Consider the following 9643-nt stretch of genomic DNA (forward strand, 5'->3'; position numbering starts at 1 on the left):
CTATCTGACGCTCGTCTAAAGCACATAAAGACAAAGACAGGAAGTGTGATTAGCCACGGAGGATAGCGGCGTACAGTGCGCCCTCCAGGATACGTCTTGAGGTGAAGCTGATCAAAGCTGTGCCCAGAGACACGACAAGACTGAAGCAGCACTTTTTCAATGGCTATCTATGCCTTAAGACATTTGAGTGTGGTGGTGGTGGTGGGGGGGGGTGATGTTCAAGACATATTTCCTTTTCAATTTTTTTTCTGGAGAAACTTAATGCAAAGCTGCAGAACAATGCAGAACAAGAGGCTCAGTCGAATATGATGGTACAGGAACCAGGATATGGGGTTCTAACACTAAGGGGTATGCTGGAGCCTATCCCACTGCCTTTGGGCAGAGTGGCAGGGTACACCCTGAACTGGTTGCCAGCCAATCACAGGGCACTTATAGACAAACAACCATTCACACTCACATTCATACCTATGGACAAATTGGAGTCACCAATTAACCTAGCATGTTTTTGGAATGTGGGAAGAAACCGGAGTATCCGCAGAAAACGCACAGGGAGAACATGCAAACGCCACACAGAGATGCCCAAACGGAGAATCGAACTCAAAATGCCAATTAGATTAATATGCAAAATGTCGTTTTCTTCACTATATACAACAACATAAGGGTTAGTTTAGGCTATATTAATATCATAAAATTCACAAGTTATCTCTTTCATGTAAGCCTCTTTGAACTAGTGCCATCAGATAGACATTCCAAAAGCCCTCAGCTCAACACACACGACCAGACTGAAGAACAGCTTTTGACCCAGAGCTGTGGCTACGCAGATCCTTGCCAAAAAAACGCAAGATTTAATAAATACGATGCAATATCCATGGGAACTGTACATATATGCACACACACAATCTGCCATAACACCATCTAAATAAATATTGTGAAAGATAATGAATTTATTACAATTTGAAGTGCTGCTAGTTACATTTTCAACATGTCTACGACAACAATACCTCGTTTATTGCGGTTAACTGATCCCACACCCGACCATGATAAGTGAATTTTGTAGGATTTCTTATTTAGACAACAAATATTTTCTTGTTTAGAGCACAGGCAACCTGCTTAGGGAATGTTAAGTATGTTTTTAAATATTATTAGAGCCATCTAGACAGGAATTAGCACCCCTATAGTAACCTTTACACCCAATACAGTAAACATGATAAAAGCAAATAAGACGTGTGATGGTGTGTTTTGCTATAAATGTGTTGTGCTTGTGTGGAGACTAAGTGATGTCTGGAACCAAAAATGGCTAGTAGGGACATGTCATTATTATGATATATATATATATATATATATATATATATGATTTTATTATTATCATAACAGTGGTTCATTTAATTTAATTAAATGTAGACAATGATATTGTTTAGCGTCATTAATGGCACACTGAGAAAAAGAAAAACACAATGACGAAAAAACATTATTTCACTGAATGGAAAATGTTACAAGAATTAAGTAAAAAGTAAGAAATCAATTAAATATTGCCAATTAAAATTGCATTCATTTTAATTAAAATGTTCCGTTTTAGTTATCTATTCATTTGTAGTTGAGAGAAATCCAATTTATGAAAAAAAAATAATAATTTAACAATAACATCAAGTAATATTTGAATCAATTCAGAATACAGGAAGTGAACAAATCAATTAGCAATGGAAGAGAGAGGGGTAGGATTAGGGGTAGGAAGTTCTGCTTTTTCCTACTCTTCTTCAGTGTAATCTTTATACATCACCAAAATAAATGAAACCATAACAAACCAATTGGCAGTACATGTCAGGTCTATTAGTATGTCATGGTTGGTAGTGGACTGACAAATAAAGAGAAATGTCATTTTGTCACTTGTAGTATTTTCCACATCCAGAGGTGTGCGGCATGTGTGACCTGGAGGGTGCTTGGCGCTGCCATCCTTCCATAGAAAGGAAAAGCCAGCTTTTTTGATAGCAGGAGCAGCAGCTGACGACTTGCAAGTCAAATGTAATATTTTTATGCTCTGCTGAATTAATGAATGAATTTGACTGCCAAGCTCACCAGGAGGAAATCTGAATTTTACAACAAAGTATCAGACTTTTTCCTGGAGAATGATAGTGTCCATTTACTTAATAAACAATTATTTCAGTGAATAAAAATAAATAAATAAATGCGACTAAGACGTATTTGAAATCAATATTTTTGAACCAAAGTGAATTATTCACTTCATTTTCTTGTCATCCTTGTAATGAACAACCTGGAGTCAACGCCACACAGTGATGAACCTCACCACACGTCACTGAGGCACAGGTACTGTACATGGCCTTGGCCTGGGGGGAGTGCAAATGCGAGTCCAAGGCTCCGTCTGGTAGTTAAACCAGACAGACGTGATGAGACTGTGGTCATTATCATCCTGTGTGTGACTTCTTTTATTGCCGGGGCCTTCAGCCATTACAGATGTTGGAATGACAGCTCATTTGGATGTCTTTGTTTTTCTTTGCCTGGCAGTGTCTCCATTGTTATCAATATTACATTTTTTCTACTTGTGCAAAGTCCCTCATCTATGTAATGATATTTTCAGTACATGCAGATGCAAATTATATATTTATCCCACTACTTTTTCTACTAAACTAACAAAATCATTATTTTTAATATGTTTAATGCTTACATGCTCGATACTAAGCAGAATTGCCTTGTCATAGAATCCAAAAAATGTAATTACAGTGCTGGTCTGTGAGCCTCTAAACAAGGAGACTAAATATACTTACATTTTATTTCAAAGAAGGAAAAAAAAAATCCTCTCTGGCGAAAAATGACTGACTAAGAAGAACTTTACTCAAGGATAGGAAGCACATCATTATAACCGCAAAAAATATTAAAAAGGGGGGATATGAAAGAGTGAGGTCGCCTTTGGCTACTCCGACTTGCTTCAAAAGCATCTAGAGATCGTTCCCTCCCTCAGACCTTCGCTCTCCCTTGTTGTTTAACTTTACTTGCCGCCTCGTGCTCCCATTCGGGCTGGGGAGTCTTCCATTAAATAATCAATCACACAGGGCAGCATGAAGGCAAACGGTTCTTATATATGTGTGTGTGTGTGTGTGTGTGTGTAGGTTCTCGCAGCATCAACACAAAAGTGGGCACAAAAGCCACCATGTTCCACCACCTCCTCAAATCTGTCTGACACCTCACACTTCAATCAGGTTTGTCCCCGTTTGACTGCGGCCAGGCTGGCCTAATTACACACGGCTATGGATGCTGAGGGGAGAGTAAGTGGAGGTATGAAGGTAATTACCTGTTTTTGCCTCCCTCTGCTCCTCTTTTGTGTCTCATCATGTGTGACAGGGGCGGCGGGCTGTCAAAGAGTACAGGAGGACATGAACACATTACTCCCTTCTCCCTCATGGATAATGGAACAAGGTTTTCATTTGAATGATAAACAAAATGACTTGAAGATCACTAGCACCTGCACCCCCACCTCCTCTCCTCCATCTCCTCTCGTGTCCATGCAAAGCTGTATTATGCAAAACAAGGATTTTTTTGGGAGTCCCATGCATGCGTATCTCCAAGGCATGTTGGGGACAATTACGAGCGGGTGCGAGTAACTCCACCTTGCTAATGCAATGCAGCAGCTCTTTTATCAGAGCCTCGCTACTTTCATCTGCAAAGTTCTACACCGAATCCTGTGTTCTTCACATTAGCATAGACTTGCAAAACTGAGGCCCTTAATCACGGCCCAAGACAACAACAAAGCGGTACATGACCAAGGGGGATGAAGGAGTCTTGACCTTGTCAGAACAAGCAAATCAAATAATAAAACATGAAATATTGATGCAATGCAAGAGGTGAAAAAGTAAATATATTTGCAAGAGAAAGACTGTTCGGCAACACATAGCTGCAGTGCTGTTTATTTTCATTTAGCAAGACTTTCAATTCAAAACAAACTGAAGTTATTTTAGTTTATTTTGCTGCCAATAAACAGCTGGGGGGAATGTTGTTCCACAGTGACGCTCACACTAAAAAAGGCATTTCAAGTCTCCCGAAAACTACAGCGGCACGGCTTCACGCAAACGCCGCCACCGCTTTAAGAGTGACTCTTCAGAAGTGCACCTAAAAAGGCAGCATTGAACATATATTGGTTAACATCCTTTCACTGCAACTACAATTAACGTGTGAACCTGGGCTTCAATCGCATTCCCTGCCATACACCTGCCAATCACAGTGTTTGTTGTACAGATGGATCACAGCCTTGTCTTATATATATGTGTGTGTGTGTGTGTGCGTGTGCGCTTGCATTGTTTACTGGTCGTTTGAAGACGTCAAACAACCACCGTGCTGTGCATAAACTGGCAACAAAATAACAAAAGGCCAGAAAAATGTGTGTTGATAACAATGTGCACTGAAAGACCGGGTTACTGGAGCAAAGATGCTCTGTTATTACAACCTGCTGTCTAAAAAAGGACAACAGCACTTCAGAAACCGCCGTTTGGCGCGTATGCACGACAGTCAGGACCTGGAGGTATAACGAAATGACCCTCCAACAAAGAGGCACCAAGTTGGGGGGCTATTACTAAGACCACACCAGCTAATCGCCTCTCCCCTGTGGCAAATCCAGAATAGAACAAGGCCCGGCCCATCTGAGGAGGTGGTTCCAGAACCCAAACTGCAGGACGAGGTAATGTGTCAAGAACCAGATTTGGCCACCAAAGACCAATGAAGGTGATTATTCATTATATTGTTTACTGGTTTAGTTACACACAGATATGGAACAAAGAGTGTCTGTGCAAAACATACACCCCCCCATGAGTTACGGAATAGGGGGAGATATCTCTTGCAGTTTGTTTGCAGGTCAGGAGGTCACCAGCGGCATCCACCTACAGGAGGATTTTGGGGCCCTTCTGCGTCTGGACAACATCTGCCGATGTCCAGGGCGGTGGCAACTTCTTATTGGCTGGCCGAATCCACATCTGCACAATCTGAAATATATAAAAAACAGCCGGCAGGGAGAGAAAGGGCTTTTTTGCAGCTGCGCTGTTCTAAGACCCGCTTAAACGGTAGGCTAACAGGGAGTGTGATAAGCCTGGATGTCTGTAATAGGTTTGTGGTGTCGGGAATAGATTTTGGGGCATATTCTATCTTGGTTTGTGTATTGATCTCTCCCACCTTCCACTCGACACCCACCAGGAACTCGCCTGGTGGGTGGTCGCCAGGGAGGCTGTGAGTTTCCTTCACCAGGTCGCCCAGATGCCAGCCCTCCACTGTCAATTGTCCCGGACCCTTGCGCTTGCCCCTGCTTTAAAGTTAAGGTTCCACTTCTTCCTCATTTGCCAAACTGAACCACAAAAAAATGTTCTAATAAACACAGATTGAAATTAGCGTCTTAATTTTGAATCTGGATTCTGTATAATTCTGCCCGAGTGTTCTTTTTTAATTGACTTTCTGCTTCTATTTCCTCCACAGCCGAGCCTTCGGTATGTACTGCGTTGTTCTACAGGGAGTGAGTGGTTCATTCTTCTTCGGTTCTCCAGCGGTTTCGAACATCCAGAGAGGTGCCAATCCAGACATCTCACCACATCGCTGAGACATAGCCCAAAGGGCGCACACAGACACAGAGTCCCTTGTCAAGACATGCCACCATCTTTTTTTTTTATCAATGTTGACCAGACAGACTCCTCGTGGCTGCCACACAGCTCCATCTGGGATCTTCCCTGGTCCCTTTTCTTTGTCATCTCAGGTCAGGAGATGTGTGCCGTGTCTCCACCTTGAGAATTGTGGCAACGGAAATACTCTGAAGGTATGTATCGAGCACTAACCCAAACCTGTGAATGAGTTCCCAACTTCTCCAGAGATTCAAAGCGCTCTGTGACGGGGCGTGGATCCACAGCGGAGCTCAAAGAGGACAAATTAAAGTCGGTGTCAAAATCGGTCCGACTCACTGGATGGGATGGCCGTTGACATCATTTCAATTATTTCCAGGCTGCATTAGGGAGGCGCGGATTAAAAAGATAAAACATGGGCTTTTTATCTATAGGCCACTTTGCTAATGAGATGGATTAAAAGACGCTCTGCGAGGGGAATTAATTTGCACGTGAATGGCAGTTAGGAGGCAAATGTGTCGAGCAGATGACTGAAACCCCCCGAGGGCACTGCATGGTTAGTTTGGCACGATTTAGAAATTACACAACTGGTTTACTAAATAAGAGAGTGATCTTTCCCTGAACTGCATTCTTTGGTGCCCGGCTGTCACTTGACTTTCAGACGTGTTGAAAATAGGTTAGTTTCTCGCAGTGAATGAGGCCTCCTGTTGGAGACGCTCACTGCAGTAATAGATGGTCGTTTATAATTCATGAGGTGGCTCGTCCCCTAAGTTAATTTTGCCCACGGCACTGTTTATTTCTGCTTTGTACTTTGTTTAAAGTGAGTTGTTGACAACTCTTGCACATGTCAAACTATCACCGCTAATAATTGCTTAAGGAGATAGAACTTTTGCAAATGTTGGTTCCACCAGAGGTACATTCTGCTCGCCCTGCGCACAACTTCTTCAGATGAATTTTTGATTCATCTCCTTCTTGCTCTCGACAAAAAAAGTCCTCTGTAATTCAAAGCCATCGCTGTGAGAGAAATGTTAAAAAAGAATAATGTAGCACTCTCTCCATAACATCCTAGTTTTCATGTGAAAGAGGAAACGTCTCCGTCTCTCACCGCCCCCCCCCCCTCCATCGCTCCCTCGTTTTTCTTCTCTTTCTCTTTCTTCTTTGCATATTGACCAAAGATCGGACTGCACTGCTTGCATGATGACTGTCACACTTGCTGGATTGACAGAATACATTGTAGGAGAGCGGAGGGCCTTGGGCGCTACCTCTTTCGGTCAACACCGTTCCTCTCTGCGAGTCCAAAGTGACATTCTCTCAATACTTGCAGTCACTTGATTAGTGCCAATTATCCAGGCTGTCACTTTCCCTGGTGAGCGAGGCCCAGGATGCGCCCCCCGTTCCCCCTCCTGCGCTTCCCGTCTACGGCGGACGTGCACTAAAAGTCTGCGCTCGTAGCTGTAGGCTGTGGGAATCATTTTGAATGCAGAGACGAGGAAGGAGGGATGGGGGGGTGGATGATGGGGAATGAAAGAGATGCGGGAAGTTCGGAGTTTGACAGTATGATAGCATTGACTTCCGAGACGGTTACAAGGGGAGTGTCAGTTCTCCCACAAAGACGTCTCCCCCAGGGCTGCACCAGCTTCCATAAGTCAATCAGTCAGCAGCCATCTTGATATTCAGCTGTGCACCGTCTGTACGACCCAACTGGGTTACGCTCGCTCCGGCATTCACTTGGATGTGCGTTGGTTTAAGGCGAAAACCGAGGTGCAACAACAGCCATGTGGCGCCAATATAATTCATGCGGCGGAAAATAAATATAGGCCACGCTCAGAATTGGGAAGGAGGACAGCCGTAAATCCTTGGTGCCAGTGAATCAAATCATTGTTAGCGGCTGGTGCAGAGCCTAAACAAACACACCCAACAAAGGCAGGGCCACGGTAGCGCGTGTGGACTCAAGCACAACTACAAATAGCATAAAATAGTAAATTCAAAATATTTTTTTACCTCAATGCACAGGAAATTCAAAATATGGCAGAAAAAAAACAACAAAAATATTAACTATATCATGAAAAACCTTTTTTTCTTAAATTATTTGTAGCGAGGATAGCTTTTCCCTCATTGCCATAGCAACGCTAATATAATGTAGGCTCATCAAGGGTTGCTATGGCAATTGCCTTGCCATTTTAGATGATGTTTGACTTACTGCTTAGTAGCAGTAGTAGTACTACTAGTGTAATCAGTGTGTGTGCAAACATTATTTTTGTCACTTTTTATGAAAGCTTTTGTGCTTTTATGATGTTTGTTTACGTTGTTTTTACACAGAATGTCAAAATACCTTTCTATTACAAGACTCACATTCAAATGTAATTTATATCCATACTGAATATATATGGATATCTTTATTATAGTATACATTTTTACCAGAATATAAAAAACATCACATTTGAGTACCTAGAAAAGCATTATATTTTACATTTGTATCAAATGTGCCTGTAGTGTAAGTAATAGTGGTTAAGATATGCCTTTATTCGTCCCTCAGTGGGGAAATTTGTTGCATTGTTCACAAATTGTATCCCACTTTAGAGGTAGCATCTTTTATTATTGTTGCACATTACAGCTGTTGTTTGTACTTATATTTATTACAACCAGAAATGTGCAATTTCCCAACAGTAGGCGGAGATTGAGAGTTTTTCCAAGATTGCCATCACCTGTTTGCAGGTGTAACCACAGCTTTTCTACAGCCACTGCACTATTTTTTCCCCTCCAAACACTCCAAAAACACAATCCATGTGTTATTGAGGCACTCTTTAAACAGCGCTGCGGTATATTTACTGATCTATTTCCTGCTGCTTTCATGTTGTTACTGTGCCTCTTGTAACTTCTCTGCATTGTGCGGCGGGCTCAGAGCTCTTTAGAACGGCAGAGGTTACCCTCAGTGTGGAAGACTGCAGGGGAGTAAACACTATTGGAGCGCGAGTGAATATTTTGTCTGAGAGGATATTAATTATTCATGGTCGCCTCATTCTGTATGATGATGTGTCAGGATGTTTGCCAATAAACAACAATATTCCTAGTAGGATTGATCCGATATGAAAAGTTGTCGTGCTAGTTCGTCACGCTGTGAGAAGTCTGACAGATGCAGTTTTGTGGAGGGGTTGGGTGGGTACTTATTTATGGAAATATCAATATTGTATCGTAATGCTGTATGCTCGCCACTCAGGATAAACAATATAGTAAGAGTGCTATTTGGAATCTGGACTGTGAGGCATTCATGTGTATATTAAAGCTAACCACTGGATACAAAGCAGTGTAATCACGCTGGTTGGAAGCAGAAAGGTAAACTGTGGACGTCCACAGCTGAGATTGGGAGGAAAAACAAGAAAACAAAAGCACTCTGCGCCTCCTTTTCAAGTGTTTACTGCCCAAACGGCATCCACCACCGTGGCTGGAGTGCACAGTGATAAGCTGTACATGTCCACAGGGGGGATTTTGTCTCCCTTTCATGGTGCCCCCCGCCACCCGTCTCCCTACGACGCCCCGGGGAATACACCAGCACACAAGCAGGACAGCAGGCCGCACGTCAGGTGTTATAATTGCGATCTCCTCCTTGTGCAACGTGCACTGCAGAGCTCGGTGATTAAATCCCCAAAAAGGAAAAAAAAAACTCCTCTGCATCCCACTTCTTTACCTTGCAGGCAAAACAGCAGGGTCCTCTGGGATGGGGTCATCACGGCTCCCTCTGTGATCTGTGGATGAATGGGGGTGTACACACTCACTGGTGGCACTGGAAAGAATAAAAAGTCGCAATCTGTCAAATATTCACGTGATGACGAAATACTTGAATACATATTTGCACTTATTCTTCTGTATTATGATACATTATCTATCTATCTATCTATCTATCTATCTATCTATCTATCTATCTATCTATCTATCTATCTATCTATCTATCTATCTATCTATCTATCTATTTATCTATCTCTTTCTCTCTCCATCCATCCATCCTCTCTCTCGCTCTCTATCTATCTATCTGTCTCTCT

The sequence above is a fragment of the Doryrhamphus excisus genome, chromosome 6 (genome assembly GCF_030265055.1).
Source record: "Doryrhamphus excisus isolate RoL2022-K1 chromosome 6, RoL_Dexc_1.0, whole genome shotgun sequence".
In the NCBI taxonomy this organism is placed as follows: domain Eukaryota; kingdom Metazoa; phylum Chordata; class Actinopteri; order Syngnathiformes; family Syngnathidae; genus Doryrhamphus; species Doryrhamphus excisus.